Raw genomic sequence first — 18721 nt, 5'->3', positions numbered from 1 at the left:
TTCTTGTTTTAAAAGGGTGGTTTTTTTTTGAGATTCTCAGTGAAATGTTTACTAAAGGAATTGCTCCTTTAAAAAGGGTAGTGGACATGTATACGGTGTCCAGATCTGATGTGTTTAGCAAGCATGGCATCTCCTGAAACAGCCCACCAGGCAGCATGCCGCATTTCCTCCGGGTAGTGTTTCCTCTTTATTAGCCAGAGGTGCCTGCAGTAGGTCATTCATTCAGTTAATGTTTATAGCTCTGCCTAGGCACTAAGGGGAAATGATGAGAATCCTTCATGGTACAGTGGCTAAAACACTCAGCCGCTGACCTAAAGGTTGGCAGTTCGGACCTACCAGTCAGTCCACTGGTGAACAGTGTGACAGTCTGTTTCCAGTAGTGAGTTACAGCCATGGAATCCCCAATGGGCGCAGTTCTACTCCATCCCACAGGGTTGCTCTGGGTCGAATCAACTCCAGCACAGGGGGTAAGGGGAAAGTAAAGTGGACTTGACCCAGGACTTGACCTCAAGGAACTAAAATCTAATTAGTAGAGAAGATGAAGACCCAACCCCTCATACAAAACTAAATGGGATTTTCCCCTCAAGGTGCTACTATAGATATTCAGGGAGGAGGAACCCTGTTGGTATAGTGGTTACTCATTGGCCTGCTAACCACAAGGTCCAAAGTTCAAAACCACCAGCTGTTCTTTGTCCTCAGAGCTGCAGTCTGGGAAGTTCACAGGGGCAGTTCTACACTGTCCTGCAGGCTCACGATGAGTGGCATTGACTTGATGGCGGTGAATTTGCAGATTGATTCTGGAGGGAGATGGGGCAATGTTACACTGATGACATGACATTATTGAGGAGCCTTGGAATCTTGCTGGGGTCCACAATCAGAAATGAGTTTGAGTTATGTAGACAGACCGTATAAGCTGTCTTGTGTGCGTTTGGTTTTTTTAAAATGCATTCTCTCATGAGCATATGTAATCTATATGATATGCAAGCCATGGGAAGCACGTATGTAACAGGAAGGGGTTGTATTAGAGGCATATACATAACATGAAGGGGGCAAGCTAGGGGTATACATGCAATAGGTGGGTGGTCTTCATTGGCAGGGCCAAGCATCTGTAAAACGTGTAGACGCCATGGACAGTAGTTATGCATTGAAATGACTTTATGTGACTGCAAGGTCCACTTCTTCCACTTGACAGGTGAGGACATCAGACTGATGGCATGATATGACCTTCCCTTGGACTGCAGGCTTTCTATGGGCAGCTACTAAGCCATTGTCTTTTACATGGATATTCTTATGACCCATCCACAGCCCTCAGAGGCAGGTGCTGTTATGATAATACCCACTTTGCAGATGAATACACGAAGACTCACGTTAGTTTTCCAATAAGGGGCAGGGATTGAAACGCAAGCCTCAATCCTCTCGGTTGTCAGGTTTGTAACCTGGGTAGGGAGAGAGAGCGGCCTTGCCAACGTGGTTGGAGAAGAGGTGAGACCCTTGCTTTGGGGGCATTGAGTTGAGATTCCCTGGGAGTCCTTCCAGGGCAAAAGGAGGGACTGGAACTCAGGCAAGAAGTCAAAGGGAAAGAAAAGGAATTGTTTCTGCAAGTTGTCTTCCAGCGCTGAGCACGCGAGTGTTCAGAACACTGGTCACGTTGACTTGCCCTGTGGAAGTTCTAGATGGGAATTCTAGCAGTTCACCTGCCAAGGATGCTCCTTGGTGTGTGGACAGTTTGCCAGACCCATCTTCCCAAGCTGCACTTAAGAGTTGTTGACATGTCTCCGGCTTCTCTCCCCTCCAACGTGCGCCCACAGGGCTGTCTGCGCGTATCTGGAGGGCTTTGAGACTCGCTGTCCTCTTGCTGGCTGCCAAGTTGTTGGTGCTGAGTGATGTCCAGCTGTTCAGCATTGGCTGGCACACACTCACGCGACCTTGTGAACCGAACAGCCAAAAAGCCTCAGCAGGAGGGAGTTGATGATGTCCAGCATGTGCCTGAGTGGGGGTTAGGGGGGAGCGTGGTCAGGGAAAGAAAGAGTTCCTTCCAGGTGGGTGGGTAAGCCAAGGGAGGCAAGGAGCTTTGGTAGCCTGGGAAAGAAAACTCTTCTGCCTCAGGCTAAGTGACAATGCATGTTCTGGTTTTAAGCTGTTTTTTTCTCCTGATCCACCTGCCCTGGCAGTCCCATGAACATCCCCATCTCCTATGACCCCTAACTGCAAGTCCCTGATCATATGCTGGCTTGGACAAGCACTATTATGGATCCAAGATAATTGTTAGGTACCAGCACTATCTGAGTAGTGGGGAAAGAGAGGCACTGAGATGTGGAGAAGCCATAGTCAGAGATGCAGTTCGTGACTCAGATCGCAGGGCTCAAAGCATCAGGGAAGAAAAGCCCTCAGACACGGGCTCCAGGATTCCAAGTCTGAGTTGGGCTTTTGTGTCACATAGGAAATTACCATGGAGTTACGGCTTAAAAGCACCCTCGTTTATTTGGTCATTATTCTGTAGGCCACAAACCTAGTAGGTGGCCTGGGCTGGGTCTCTACTTAGGTTCTCTCAGAACTAAATCAAGGCGCATTGGACACATGAGCTCTTGTCTACAGACCCAGGGAAGGATCCACTTCCAAACGCCTGCAGGCGATAGGCAGGACTGAGTTCCAGGTAGTTGCTGGACTGAAATCCCCATGGTTTGCTGTCAGTTGCAGTGGATCTCAGCTCCCCGAGGCCACCCCATCCCTTGCCACATGGCCTCCTCTGTTTTCAAGGCAAAGAATGACTCATGGAATCATGCTCGGGCACTCTGACACCCCTTTCTTCCGCCAGCTGATTAGCTTAGGCTACCTCGAATAATTCCCTCTTTGCCATAAAACTACCAGCATCACAAGTGTGAGACGTCATCGTGTGTACAGGGACCACCCAGACTCAGTGCAAGGGTCCAGGCCCCTCTAGACCATCCTTCACCTTCTGCCATAGTAGTAGTCCCATAGCCGGACACACTGCTCCGTGGTTGGGATGAGGACACCCGTGGGCGGCGAAAAGGAGGCCATGGGCGACTTGTGGAGAACATCTACAGTGGAACGGCAGGGCGAGAGTCATGATGCAGTGGCTGATGCGGAACCCAAACCCAAACCCAGTGAAGTTGATTCTGACTCATAGTGACCCTATAGGACAGAGTAGAACCCTTCCTTGGGGTTTCCGAGGCTGTAAATCTTGACGGTGGCAGAGAACTTCGTCTTTCTCCCGAGGAGTGGCTGGTGAGTTTGAACTGCCAACCTTGCAGTTAGCAGCCCAAATGGTTAGCCTACTGTGCATTGTTTCCCAACGTGGGCAACACTGCCTCATGGGTGGGATGGGGTTGGCAGGGGGCAGGCGGGTGGTGGTGGTGGTGAAATGATCCAGAGGAGCTGCAGAAGCAGATACCAATACTTTAACCTGGATTACAGGCTATAGTACAAATGTTTTTAATGGCCAAGGAACACTGAGTAATTTTTTTTTCCTGAAAAAGGGGTGGTGGGCCAAATTAGTTAGGGAGCTGATGGCTTACCACACCACCCAAGTGCCTTTGCTGTGGCAGGTTCAAACCTGGGGGTTAGCCGCCCAGTGCTTAACCCACTGTGCCATCTGAGTTCCTGATGAGTGAACAGAAGTGAAGAGAAAAAGAAAGCAGGGAAACAGCGCCACTCAAGAAGTTGCTGTGGCGAAGAGGAGGCGGGTGGTGACAGGTGGGGGTGGGGAGCAAGAGGGCCGAACAGCAGTAGTCTTGACAAGTAGGCAGTGTGGCCTTGGCCTTACTTTCCTGTGGTCTGGAAATTATCTAATTCCTCAAAGCTGTTTCTGCAGGTCAGCATGCCTTCTTTTCTGAAAACGTGTAGTTCCCTGCAGGGGATCTTCTAGAACTCCGCATGTTATTAAATGGCCTTCGCAAGTGGCGTGTGTATAATCTGGCGGAGGGACAGTGACTTTGGGCACCGTGCCTGCTTACTTCTGGCTCTACAAACCTCATCCTGCAGATCGCAGGAATGCGCATCAATTTCTTCTCCACGTTCTTGATTCTTTGAAACTTTTACATGATTCTCTTAGAAAAGTGGTTCTCAATCTCCCTAATGCCGCAACCCTTTAAAATAGTTCCTCATGTTGTGGTGACACCCAACCATAACATTAATTTTGTTGCTACTTCATAACTGTCATTTTGCTACTGTGATGAATTGGGTGACCCCCGCAAATGCGGTCGCGACCCACAGGTTGAGAACACTGTCTTAGGAGCACAGGTTTGTTGAGCCTTACTCATCGTACGAGCCATGGAGTGAAGATCTCTCAGGTGGCGGGCCCTGCCTTGGCTGATCCTGCCATCAGGTGAGATCTTCGTTTCCAGTATGCAGGTGGGAAAACTCAGGCTCAGAGGGACTTCAGGGCCCTGGGCAAGAGGATAGAATTAGTAAGTACTGATGTTCAGTCTCCCACGTCACCTTGTGGGGGAGTTAACATAGACATTTGAAAGGTAGGTGGGAGAGTAGAAGGAGGGAGAGAAAGGCATCTCTGGTGTAGGCGAGATGCCAAGATTTGCAAATTAAGCTGTGTGCCAAGTGACTTGGTATAAATGATACCAAAAATGATGACGCTACCACTCTGATGGTCACCCAAGCTCTTGTATGTAACCTGCTGTGCCCAGGGCTATTTCTAAGTACACTAAATATACTCACTCGGACACTCCTCACAGCCACAAAATGGGGCACGCATTATTATTTTTGTTCTGTGCTTGAGGAAACCAAAGCACAGGGTGCTAGCTATTCTGTGGAACGCCCCTCTACTAGCTGAATTCCTGTTTCATTCCAGCAGTCTCCCTCTGGAGCAGAGCTGGCCAACAGAACTTGGTTCAACGACGGAAATGCTCCATATTTGCATTTCCAATACGGTAGCCAGGAACCACTTGTGACTATGTGGCCATTGGAATATAGCTAGCACAAGCAAGGTGATGCATTTAAAATATTACCTCATTTTCACAATTACATGTAAATCTAAACAGGCACAAGTGGCTAGTGGCTATTGGACTGGGCAGCTAGAGTCTGCTTAACTACTGCCTTTCAAACCAGTGCATACACAGTTGATTCTCTAATAATAATAAGATGATGAAACAGGCCCAAAACCAAATCAAAACAAACCAGTTGGCATCAAGTTGATTGCAGCTCATGGTGTCCCAATGTGTTTAAGAGCAGGACTGTGCGCCAAACATTTGTCCAGGGTTAATTTTCAGTAGATTGCCAGACCTTTCTTCTGAGGCTCTTCTGGGTGAACCTGAGCCACGCACCTGCCAGTCAACAGCAGGTGCATTAGCCGTTTGAATGACCCAGGGACTCTAATAATACATACCACCCCAAGAAAAATGCCTACCATGTCATGGAGCTCCTCCCAGGTACAGAGGCGTCCTGGTGCACTGTGGCTCAGGCATTGGGCTGCTAACTGCAAGGTCAGCACTTCAAACCCTCCAGCTGCTCCGCCAGAGAAAGAAGAGAAAGTCTGTCTTGATAAGAATTCATAGTTTCAGAATCCACAGAGTCACCATGATTCTGAAATGATGTGATCAATATCAGTGGAGCTTAAATTTTATATATATATTATGTGCTGAGCCAGGTATGGAATGCTGGGTTATTTCACATAATCTCTTTGATAACCTTGTGGGTGGTGACTGAGCGTGTAGACTCTGAGTCCAAACTGCTGGCGTTCAAAACCCAACTCTGCCTCTCAGCGGCTCTTCAAGCTTAGGCAAAATACCGATTCTCTCTGTGCCTCAGTTTCCTCGTTCTGAAAATAGAGCGAATAAAAGCATGCCCACTTCATGCAGTTGTTCCGATGAATGCAAGAGTTCAAGCATCGAGTGTGAGCAGCACCGTTGGCATGTCTAAAATACTGTCATTGCCCTATACTTGACATGCAAAATGCAAGGCACCGCGAGGTAGAGGGGCACGCTGATGTCACGAGGACCCGTGGGAGAGGTAGCATTCCGCACACAGGGAGCCTGATTTCAATGTCAAGCTTATTAACAATGACACCCTCTCCTCCTGTATTATTTCATGGTCTGGTCGTTCGCATTTGTGACAATAGTAAAAAAAAATCTACACCAACTCCTTTGTGCGCCGATGGTGTTGCTGTCACGAGCCGTGCAGCATGAGGCGAGAGGCGTGCTGGTGAGGACGGCGGAGGATAGGTGTCCGCTTGTCTGGACCATGGTTCTCAGGGGTTGGCAGGTCTCAAATGGTGCATGGGGCAGGTGTGTGGTTTTGTGATGTGGAAGGTACGTAATGCGGTGGCCATTCTTCATTGGTTGCTCCAATGTGGTCAGCCTCCGGTTTTGCCACTTTTACCGAACTTGCATTCCTCGAAGTACATGGCGGGTGCATTGATGAGGAGCAAGGGTTGACGTGACAAGGGACACACATCGCGTGCCCTCTACGCCCGGCGTTGCTCTGGTGCTGTCGGGAATTCCCTCCTTTAATTTTAGGAGGTGAGTATTATGGGTGTGCCCGTTTTACAGCTGATGAAACTGACCCGCCCCGAAGTCAAGTGCTGGGATTCCCACGGCTCGCGAGTGAGCTGAGGTCTGACTGGAGAAAGACTGAGGTTGGACGAGCCTATTCTTTGAACCACTGTGCAGTGTGATTTTAAAAGCGGAACCACAGTGGATCCCAGTATTCTCATAACCCATCTGGTGAACCTTCCTCTCCAGTTTCAAACCCTAACTCAGTGCCATTGAGTCAGTTCTGACTCGTGGCAACCCCGTGGGACAGAGCAAAATTGCCCCTTAGGCATCTGATGTTGTGGTTCCTTAAAGACTCATCTCTTTGGGTGGAGTCGCTGGTGGATTCCAACTGCTGACCTTGAGGGAAACAGCCCGATATGTAACCTATCACCCAACCAGAGCGCCGTGTCCCCGTGTTCAAAACACATACTGCCACTGAAGCGAATGTGATGCATCGCGGCCCCAGAACACAGGGCAGAACTGCTCCTGTGGGCTTCCACACCTGGAACATTCGTTATAGAAGTAGAAAATCTTGTCTTTCTCCCGTGGAGAATCTGGTGGTCTCGAACTGCTGACCTGGTCTCGAACATGACCACGATGCGGCCCACTCCTCCTCCACGTTTTAGAGGTGAGGCAATCAGGCAGAACTTGCCCCAGGTCTGTTGCCTAATATCCTCAGATCTAGGAAGCTTGGTTGGTTTCTTTCTTTAAAAAAAAATCATTTTATTGGGGGCTCATATAGCTCTTATCACGATCTAGCCATCCATCCATTGTGTTAAGCACATTTGTACATTTGGTTGCCACCATCATTCTCAAAACATTTGCTTTCTGGCTCGAGCCCTTGGTATCAGCTCATTTCCCCCCTCCCCCAGGAAACTTGATTTCTAATTCTCTTTCCTTCCCAGGGAGTGGAGACTCCTCCTCCCCCCTGCCCACCCCCAGTTTCAAGTCAACCCTGGTGCATGTCTGAGTGGACCCGTCCTTCTCCGGGTCTTCCTTTCCTGCTGGCCCCACAGCTGATGCTTTGGGCTGCAGATCACCCTGGTAGCAGTTCGAACTCACCAGCTGCTCTGAGGGAGAAAGATGAGGCTTTCTGCTTCCGGAGGTATTTACAGCCCAGGAAACCCAGCAGGGCCATTCTCCGCTGCCCTGTAGGGCAACCAGCGGCTAGAATTGACTTATGACATGTGGTTTGTTTCCCCTTTCCTTTCACACTGGGATTTCCCAGCCGCCCCTGCCCCCACCATCCCCCAGGTCCAATCCTGAACCCAAACCCAACCCTGATGCTGTGGAGTTGGTGCCAACTCACGGTGACCTCAGGTTACAAAACAGAACTACTCCTGGGGTTCTGGACTATAATTGTCACCCCAATAGACCGTGAGCCCTTGCTTTTGCAGAGTTGCTGAGTGGATTCGAAGGGCCAACCTTTAAGGCACAGTTGAGAGCAAACTGTTCCAAGCACCCAGGGGCCTCCTCTCATCCTCAAGGTACCCCAGCCCTCGGCAGTCCCCCAACCCCCCAACGCCAAGAGGGTCATCCAGCCCCCACTCCCCTGTTCTCCCCTGTGGCCAAGCGAGGAGGCCTCCCTGGACTATGCCTACCCACTCTACCACACAGCCGCACGCGGGCAGTCAGCGGGGTGGAAGGCCACGTGTGTTTTGCTTTTAGTGTTAAATAATATAAATCTCCCGGCTGCGCCCCCCGTCGGGATGCGAGTTGTGTGTCTTCCCGCACAGTCGCTAATGAGACAGTTAATCACTTGTTTATTCTGTAGGAAGAGAGGTGGCGGCCATATCTCCTCCAGCAGACCCAGGCTCAGGCACCCCCGGGGAAGCCAGTGGGCCTCGGCCGGGAGCCAGGCACAAGGCCGGCACAATGCAGCCAGCAGTCCCGTCCACTCCTTCCCCGAGAATTGGCCTGCACAGCATCGGCCGACGAGGGAGGCGATTACTGTTACTGCGGTTACTACTTTCTCAAAACGCTCCCTTCCCTGAGGAGCACACAGGCGCACACAAAAAAGTAATTGGCAAAGATGCTTTGTTGGGAGATAGACAGGCTTCCTCCTGGGCTCCGGGGTTTATCTCTCCTGCACAGAGGTTCCTAGAGGTCGTGCTGCTCCAGAGATAAGGCCCGGGGATCCTCCCCGGGGAAGGCCGGAATCAGCCTGAAGCTGTGTTCCTTCTTCCAGGGTTAAAGAGGTGAAAGCTGCCCTGTGCCTCGCAGGCTCGTGGGGCTAAGGCTGCTTCACGGGGCACATCAGGCCTGTCCAGGTGCCCGGGGCGCTGGGAGGACAGCTGGGAGGTGGGTGATTGCTCTCTTAGCCGGGCTGTTCAATTGGAATGATTGTCTTCAAGGGCCCCCTTCTAGTTTATTTGCATGATGTGAGCATCCTCCTGCCACGTTCCCAGGGTTCCCGATAAATCCTATGGCCTGCAGCTTATATTTCAATTAATTGGATCCAACTCTCTGTATCCTTAAGCGCCTGGAGAGGGCTGGGGTTGGGGGTGTTCGCAGCAGCGGCACTTGCGTGGGCAGTCGGTCTGTCTGTCTTCAGTGTGTCGGTTCCCACCTTTGAGGCTGCACATTTGCTAGGTGGGGTGTCCATTCTAGGGGGGCTTTGGCCTGGCGCTAAGCTGCATGGACAGGAGGGGGTGGTGGAGCTCATCAGAGGCAGTGGGGTGAAATTGCCCCTCATCCCTGCTTCTTTCTGGGCGTGTGCACAAGGAATTTCTCTTACCTTTAATCCCCTTCCCGGACTCCTCTTCCTTCACCTCTCCTCCTTTCTCCTTCCCATGGTCTTCCTCTTTAGACTCCCCGCCCACCTCAGCTGCTCTGGTCTTTTTAGTCCCTCCCCCAGAATTTCCTGTCCTTTTCTGCTACCCCCCATCACCCTTCACGGCTCCTCGGGACCCCTTTATAGAGGCCTGAGGAAACTAAGACATTTGGCAGAGGGAGAGGCAGAAAAAGCAGACAAATGAGGCTGTAAGGATTATGGACTCTTCCAGACGGTGTACTACCGCCTGGACACCTGCGTCTGCTTCTTACAACTCCAGTTCTGTTGCCCCTGCTCAGAGGCTGTGTGCTCCCGAACAAGGCCTTCAACCACTGGGAGTCAATGGAGGGTACAGAGTGGTCATTGACCTACCAAGACGAGCAACTGCCATGGTCACAGGGTCTAGAGTTCACTGAGGACTTCACCTCCTTTGGCTTCGTCACCAGCATAACCCTGTGAGATGGGTGTTGGGCTTCTTACTTTCCATATGAGGACATGGGCATGAGAGGTGCTGGGGAACCTGTGTGTCATCCTTAGGATGCAGTTGAACCAAGCCTTTAGAAACCCATGTCTTCTGCTTCCAAATCGATGGATGTTTAGTGATGCACTTGAGATGCATCCACTTGAAGACCTGGTAGGTCAATTTCCCTTTTTTTGTCCCTGATGCGATTTCAGGAAAATCCCGAAGCGAAGGATACGCGATTTCGCTTCTCTTACCCAAGGAGTATGCAGACTCAGAAGATTTTGGCTGTCTTAGAGAAGAGGGCCTGATGATTTTAAGAATGACCTCTCTGTGTATAATTCTTTGTTGTTTTAGTAGGATATGGAGGTGCCTCTGTGTGTAAATATATATATATATATAAAATTTATGACATCCCATAGATTGCCAGCTAAAATCCCCCTCTGGTATGGTCCTAGGCATGGATCAGTCACGTGGTTATCTATAAGCTCAATGATAGGAAGACCAGTAAGTCAGGAAGGACCTGGACAAGGAGAGGTTTTGAGTAGCCAGCATCTTCCTCATGGATTGTTCCTGCACACATTGTCCTGACATGTTTCCATGGGAGGTTCTTTCCATGTGAAGGACTGCATACCAGGAGCATGGCTGTGCTGCATGAATGGGTAGAAAGTGGGCTTTGGAATCTGAGAGTCATAGGCTTACATCTCACTCTGCCCTTTAATATTTTCAGGGGCTTTGCTATCTATCTGGGCCTTAATATCTCTATGGGCTTGAGTTATTTACACTTGCCAAGCCACGACTATAAAATGGGATAATAATACATAGTACATTGAAGGCATTTGGCCATTGCTTATTTTTTTCTTCTTACCCCTATACATGATTCATTCTCCTCATAAGATCATGCTTCAGTTGTACGTCACATTTGGATCCAGGTAACACTGGGTAGCAATGTCATATTATCCCCTGTGACATAATAAGGCATTGTTACTTTGAAAGGGAACATTAGAACCAGAACAGAGGAAATACAATATTCAGATTTTAGATCAAAGTAGAATCAAAGCCAAAATGGAAAGAGGGGTGCTCATTTCCCCCTTCTTTTAATGGAAAGGGAGGCAAATCAATCTTTGGGGGCCTCTAATATTAGCCCAAGGAGCTTAGTGGTGCAGTTGTTAAGCTCTGGTCTCTGAACCAAAAGATCAGTGGGTCAAACTCACTCAACGCTACTCTGTAGGAAAATATGTGACAGTCTGTTTCTCTAAAGATTGTAGCCTTGGGGGGCAGTTCTAGTCTGTCTTGAGGGGTCACTAGCAGTTGGAATTAACTTGATGATAATGGCCTTTTAGAATAGAAGTCCATGAGCCTTGAGAGAAAAGTGGATGTGCCTACTCACCAGAGGTTCAGCAGTTCAAACACACACTCTGCTATATGTGGGAGAAATACATGGCCATTTTTAAAAAGACCCAGAAACCCCAAAGCCTCAGAAACCCTCTGAAGTAAGTCCACTTTGCCCCATAAGATCATGATGAGTCAGCATGGACTCAGCAGCCAATGACTTGATTAATGGATGGATGGGTTGGTTTGATTTAGCAGATACCTGGTCTTTTACTCACATATTTTATTTCATTCTCACCAATCCTCAATGTGGTTGGTAATTATTATCTCCATTTTACAGGTAAAGAAATGCAGACTTAGAGAATTTCAATTGCTGTGGGTTACACGGCAGGGGAACTGCATTCCTATTAAGCCACATGACTCTTGAATCTTTACTGTCTACACCACCGCACTGCTTCCAGGGGTGTGTGGGAAGAGATGCAACACATGCCAAACTCATGAGTAGAATTCATCAAGAAGAGCATCACTGTCATCTCCAGATGCCAAAGGAGCACAACTCATCTGCTCCCAGTCATTCATTTCCAAGGGAAGGGGAAAGAGCAGGGCTTTCTTCTGGGTTCTGTGTTTGTGGACCCGATCTCCATTATCATTTTGAAAAGTTAGTAAAACTACCCAATTAATATAACATGGCTGATTCATTCCAGGGAGTATCGTTGGAGTACTGAGTGAGGACATTATATCAGTTTTGCTTTAAATAAACCCTAAAACAGTGTCTTGTCAGCCAGTTAACTCAGGCATCTGGTGGCCTCGCATCTGGTGCACTTTGCAGAGGAGTGGAAGGTCTTGGAGGAAGCGGGGCTACAAAGGGGGCAGGATGGTAAACACGTCAAGGAGGCTGCAGACCCACACGGGAGACAGGCGACCTCCTGTAGCAGAACACACTTCCAGGTGTGGCAGTTGGAAGACTGGTGTCAGAGATCTTCGTACATCTAGTTCTGTAACCCGGGAGTGGCGATCTCCCTGGAGCTCAACGTGTAAAGTATAAAGGTCAAACGAGATGACTCTTAGGGTCCTTTCTGAGACAAACTGTGGACCTTTGAGCATTAGTTCAGCTAAGAGGCTGAGCAGTGAGGGAGGCCGAGAGCTGGACCACATGGAATCAACAGAATTTCAGCAGAGTGCAGGAAGGGTTTGGGGGCCAGTCTCTACCTATAAAGCGAATCTCGGGGAGTGTTTTTGGATGGGAGTGAGAGTGTGCTTGGCATTATGTCCCCAGCATTCCCTCTGCCCTCTTCTGTGCTGGGCACATGTACCTAGCAGCACACCAACTATTTCTCCTGGGGACCCATGCGTAATGGTTGAAAGAATGAATTCATGAAGCAAGCACTTTGGATTCTAGTTTCACTCGAGATGTTATTGAGACATGGTGTGTGTGTGTGTGTGTGTGTGTGTTTCTTTTCCTTGATGGGTCTGTAGATCCTGAAGTGTAGGATAACAAAGAAGGTGAACGTGGGTTGGTGTTTGCAGAAACTAGTGGAGCATCGTACATTCTGCTTGTAGCTCACATGCCAAAAGCTTGTTCACCACTAGCCCCTTTCCTGTTTGGGTGACAATATTGCCCTGCAAATGACACTAGGTCAGGAGTGACTGTTTTCTATTAGCTCATAGCCCCATCCACACTGCTAGCGGGTGGCAAGCCACAACACGTTTGGCAAGTGTATGCATCCGGTTTACCCATGCCTGTCACCTGCTCATCATGTCTACATCTGTTCTCCTTCGGTCCCTTCCTGGGACTCCTATGGAAGGAATTCCCATTTTAAATGTAAAACCTCCTTCTCTTGGTGATCAATCCATATCTGACCTACCCTCTCTGCACTCTCCCCAAATAGGGTTTATTTTTTCTTGATAGTCGGTCAGTGAGTTGTGGGAGAGGGAGGAGGCGGAAGAAAGACTAAAGTTCTGCATACAAAACAGGGTGCGGAGAGTGGGGAGGAGCTTATAAAATAGTGTTCGTGGAAGACCCACTGGGTGCTTCACCTTGTTTTCTGGGCTTTAATTGATTACAGTCTTTTCAGTACCCCTAACATGAAAGGGTAAGTCTCTGAGTTTGCACATGCAGAGCCTGGGGCTCCGGTGCATAAGGAAGTTTCTAACGCCACACAGCTAGCAAGAGGTAGAGCTGGCACTATGAATGATATTGACTGACTCAAGAGTCAGCATAGTTTTTCAGTATAACATCATTACTTCCCCAAATATTTTTTCTCAGTCTCCCAATCTTTGGTATAGCTCACACTTTTTTCTAATAGGATCAAAGGATGGCATACCATTCGGGTGTCTAGCTCCGGGCCTGGCACAAGCCATCGCCACTCTGTTACATTACAGGATGTTGCCCGTGTTTGGGCATTTGATTACTTGGGGGTTCTCACATTATCCCCGAAACGTGAAAGGGGGAAGTTGGCTAATTAAACTGAGCCCACTGATTCCTTCTGCTGTGCATTGGCTTGCTCTGAGTGTGAACCAACTGGATGGTCATCTACCCATGACAATTTCCAAGCAACATCGCATTTGTGGGCCAGAGACCCTCAGGATACATCTTCCCACATCCGAACTCACTGCCATTGGGTTGATTGCAACTCGTCACCCTACAAGGCAGAGTAGATCTGCTCTGTAGGCTCTCTGAGATGGTCAATCATTCCTGAAGCAATCGGGCTCGCCTTTCCACCACTGAGTGCCTGAGCTGCCATTTTCAACCGTCGAGTCCATTGAAACACCAGGACTAGAACGCAGTTTACTGATTATTCATTCCCTTGAGACTTTACCTGTTGGAAGAGAAGCGGCTTTGGGGGACGTCTGTGTTCCAATCACCTGTGCCAGTCTAATGAATCTGTTCCAATCTTCAGCGTGTTTCAAAGTGACCATTAATGCCACCACTCCTGAGCGCCTGCAGCAGAGATCCCAGGGTGCGTGGCCTAATTCAGCATTCTAGAATTCAGCCCACAAAGTACTTTGGAAATTAACATGGAAAGCGATTAGAGAATGGTGTTGGTTCCGCCTCTGTCCATGGTGCTGAACGCAGGGCTTCCTTGGTGGTGGTGAACGCAGATACTTCCATAGCGTCTCTCTCATGCCATAGCCTGACTGAACTCAGAGGTTGGGCTTCTGTGGAAAGAGGACTGATGGTAGAGTTCGGAGAGCTGGTTACAGCTCCCATCACTTGCTGTGTGGCCCCAAGCAAACCACCTACATTCTCTGTTCCAATATTCCCTCCAGTGAAATTGAATTGCTACATTCTGTCATTCCTGTCTCCGAGTGCTGCTGATTTCTATGTGAATAAATGAGACAACAGATGTTAAAGTGGTATATGAACATGCGGTATGATTATGCCGTTATTATTGCCTCTCAGTCTTTTAATCATACATTTTGACTGTATCATTTTAATTCATGGAGGCACCCTGAGGCCTAATCACACATAATGCAGTGAGCAGGAACCCAAACTGATAGCTGCATTGCAGGGAAAAATGAAATGGCTTTTCTATGTGCTCTCTGAAAGTTCCTTTATAGCTCTATGGCTCAGGGTATGCTACCTGAAGAGAGGAAATGACCAGCGATGGGTCAGTGTCAGCCTGGAATGACATCTGGTCAACTCTAGAGTCCTCAAAGGGGAACACCCCTCTATGGTCACCAGGCTTGAGACCTCACCATTAGCTTGACTCTTGGATGAAATTCAGTGTCCTTCGCAGTGTGGCCACAGCCTCTCTTCTGAGCCCACCCAGATTTCTGTGGTTTAGGATTTGAAGACAGAATCCATAGCTCTAGGTTACTCTTTCCCTAACTATGGCCTCTTCGGGCTCCCCATCTGAGAAAGGTGCTTCGCAGCAGTGACAGCAACCTTGTGAGATGATTGAAGAGTTAGAATTAAGAATAAGGTTTAGGAAATTGTATGAATATTTAATTTCGGCAGGACTTGTTTTATCGCTGCTCGGTACGTTTGTGCATATTATTCTCTTTACCCGAGCCCTGTGGCATAGTGGATTTCAAGTTGGCCTGCTAACCAAGAAGCTAGTGGTTGGACACCATCAGCCACTCCATGGGGGAAGATGAGGCTTTCTATCCCCATAAAGAGCTCCATTCTCAGAAATCCACAGGGGCACTTCTACCCTGTCCCCTAGGGCCACCATGAGTCAGAATTGATGCGATGGCAGTGAGTTTGGCTTTTTGACTCTTCTCTTGCCCACCTCTTCTGATTACAAGCTCACTCATCCTTCAAAGCACAGATAAAGCACTGGCACCTTCACTGGCCATGCCAAAGCAAAGTACTTCCCTGCCCTCATCAAATCTCTTTGAGAAACTCTGGGTTTTCTCTATCACCTGTCCCATCTCCTTGGGCTTGGAGTTGTTGGAATGAATGACAACTCCGAGAGATGCCTTGCGACAGGAGTCAAAGTGTCCACAGATCTTCTTGGCTAGAATTTCCATGGGAGAAGATCCCCAGCTCTCCTGCTCCTGATGAGCTCTGGGGGTGATTAGCGGGTCAGTGGTTAACTGCTTGCATCACCAGGCTTTCATTGGTACTGTAACCATTTCAGTACATTGTTGCTTTCCTACATGGACCACGAGATCTCAAGTGATGGGATTAGGTCTTCTAGTGTCTTCCACACAGTAGATGCCCTTACATGATGGACAGGACATAGGTGGAATGCTAGGAACCCTGGTGGCATAGGGGTTACACGTTCAGCTGTTAACGGAAAGGTTAGCAGTTGGAAACCACAAGCTGCTCTATGGGAGAAAGATGAGGTTTTGTTCTTCCATAAAGAGTTACAGTCTCGGGAAGGCACAGGGGCAGGTCTACCCTGTCCTATAGGGCTGATGTGAGTCAGAATTGGCTCATTGGCAGCGAGTGTTTGGTGTGGAATTATGTTATGCAATGCCAAGTCTCTTATATAATTTTTCAAGTACAAGGATTACTGGGAAAGATGTCCCAGTCAGCCACGGGGACTTATGAGACACGTGAATTGAGAGCATTAGATTTGGAGGCCAAATTGGGGTCAAAGTGAAAAGCTGGGGGGAAGTAGTTGAATGAGAAAGTGGGAGCTGATAAGACCCAGCTCATTGTTTTCATAGTTTCTCCTAATCTGCTTTTGGTCTTAGAGATGCCAGAGGATCAGCACGCGGTCTCAGAAAGACAGCAGATGATGAGCTCTGAACAAGCGAAGGGTTAGGTTTCAGGCACCGGAGATTGTGCAGTATCTAGGCTCGCCATAAGGTGGCACACTGTCACTAATTCCAGGGTCTGGCGGCTTGGCTCCTGGGGATCCCCACACAGGGTGGGTCTTGGGAAAGGCAGCTCTCTTCTGCAATTCCGTGTGGTTCAATATTTCCCCACTGCTTGTCCTCCGTCCCATCTAATTCCATCCTGCTTCCTTCGCCACACGGATAGAGAAAACTGCCCTCCGCCTGTCTGCTGGAGGGTGTCTCCCATGTCATGTCTATCCTGCAAAGGTTCCAGATGGGATGAGACAAGTGTCTCAGCTGCCCCTTCACTTCTGCAACTCACACCCTGCGCAATGGGGCAGCCCCACCTGGAGTCTGAGCGAGTGAGCAGTCAGCAGCTTTGGACACAAAGGAGGTGAAAGGAGACCTACCCCATCCACCTGTATCCCATCCATTGCTCCGCTTTCTTGCCGAATTACAGGAAGGAGCGTTGGATGCTTTGTGCAGCACTATCGCCTTTGTTATCTATGTATTTTCACAAAATAAGTCCCAGGTGGGTGGCACAGACATTTCTCATTTCTTCATCACAATGATAGCGACCGCGTTCATTGCTCTTTACAGTGATCAACCCTTCCCTCTTTTTAACATGCAATGTTTAATTGGACTCTCCTAACACGTATTAGCAATTTGGTGCCTGGGTATTAATACACCACTGTGCGGATGAAAAAGCAACAAAACAAAACGAAAAAACAAGCTCACCCAAAGAGAGTGGTCATTTCAGAAACTACGAAAAACACAGATGCCTCCAACACCCTCTAGCATTCCGCTTCTCCCTGAGGGCGGCGCAGCTAAGGCCCGGAGCGGAGGGGTTACGAGACTGGAGAGAACATCTCCCGAGTCCGAGTTTAGAAATCTTTGGAGGAGAACGGCTTGGAAACCTCTTCCAGGTTGCTATGGCTTGGATTGACTTCCATAGCAGTGGGCTTGGGAGAGCATCAGGAAAGAGGAAGAGGCAGGAGGGGCTGTCACGATGTCAGTTTATTAGCCTGGACAGAAGCTGGGCAGCAGGGACACTGCTCTTATATTCTCCCCTGAGGGGCACTCTGCTCCCATGTCACCCCCAAAGTGCCCCCTGCTGGTTTTGCAGGCGTCCTCCACAGTTGCTTCTCTCCCTGGACCTTTGTACGTGGCCCACAGGCCAGTGTGCGGCAGGGGCCGGGGCCCCCACTTGGGGAATAGAGCCTCACCTTCTTCACAGCACTCTGGGCTTGAGTGCAGTGTCCACCTGCCATGGGCTTACATAACACATTCACAGGACTTCATTTTCCGCTAGATTGAAAGCAAAGCCACTGTTGATTTTCTCCAAAAAGATCTATTTGGAAGTGCAATTGCCTGGAATTACATGGTGATACAAGAGGCCAGACCTTGCTGTAAATAACTTTCCTCTCAGCCATCCTGGAGGCTGTGGATCTGGGCTTGGGGGACTGTGATTGAGGTAGTGTGTGTGTGTGTGTGTGTGTGTGTGTACACAAGTGTGTACCCTCCTGGGGCCTTTTCTGCTTCCCTGGAGCGTCTCGTCTGAATGAGGGCAGTGGGAGGGGAAAGGGAGGGAGTTTGGCTTCTGCGTTCTCTCATCCTTGGCTCCTATGACCTCTGTCTGGCCCATATCCCACACTGCCACCTTGGGGTCCTGGCCTGTGTGATGTCAAATGACTCATGGGGGCAGTGTGGGTGGCACAAAGAATGCACTTTAAAGCTAGGCATGTCTGAGTTCCAGGCTCAGATTACAAGGTATGGGAGCTCAGGGAGGTCTTTAGATTTCTGACCTTCTTTCTTTCTACATTTAAAAACGAAGGAGAAGAGGGAAATGAACATACTGGCACTGCGTAAGGGAGTGGGGATGACCTCCCTGCCTATATTGCTGCAGGAACTCAAGGCAGCAGGGCTGCAGAAATCACACTGCACACAGCCTGATGGTTCCGTGAACGTCTGTGACTGCCCGTGGCCTGCCTTGGCTTACTTGAGACCCTGACATGTGAGGAATAGCAATGGACTCTGAGGCAGGACAGCACAAGTGAAAGCTGGGGATCCTACAAGTTCGGTTAGGAGTCCTGCCTGCCTGAGCAGGTAGAGGACAACATCTTTTCCAAAGACCCATGCCCCCAACGGCTGTGCTTATGCTGGGCAGCATCTCCGTAGGGAGTGGAGCGGGGGGCTCAGAGATAGAATCTTCCCTTGGGTAAGACCTGAGATTGATTGCCAGTCAATCATCTGAGTGCAGGTTGACATCTTACTGGGGTGTCCAATAGGTTTCAGCAGAGCTTCCAGGCTAAGACCAGGAAGAAAAGTCTGGTGGAAAATCAGTCACTGAAAACTCGGTGGATCTCCATGGCCCAGTCTCCGGTGGATCCTGGGGGAATGGTACAGGACCAGGGAGCA

At 49.2% G+C, this 18721-nt stretch overlaps 1 protein-coding gene across 4 annotated transcripts in view; it reads left to right on the top strand.

Annotated features, from left to right (window-relative positions):
• Positions 1-18721, top strand: part of NRXN3 (neurexin 3) — a 1780548-nt gene that overhangs the window by 200498 nt on the left and 1561329 nt on the right. The window lies entirely within an intron of this gene.

This window comes from Tenrec ecaudatus, chromosome 14, assembly GCF_050624435.1.
Source record: "Tenrec ecaudatus isolate mTenEca1 chromosome 14, mTenEca1.hap1, whole genome shotgun sequence".
Classification (NCBI taxonomy): Eukaryota; Metazoa; Chordata; class Mammalia; order Afrosoricida; family Tenrecidae; genus Tenrec; species Tenrec ecaudatus.
This window is presented reverse-complemented; position numbering and strand designations above follow the sequence as displayed.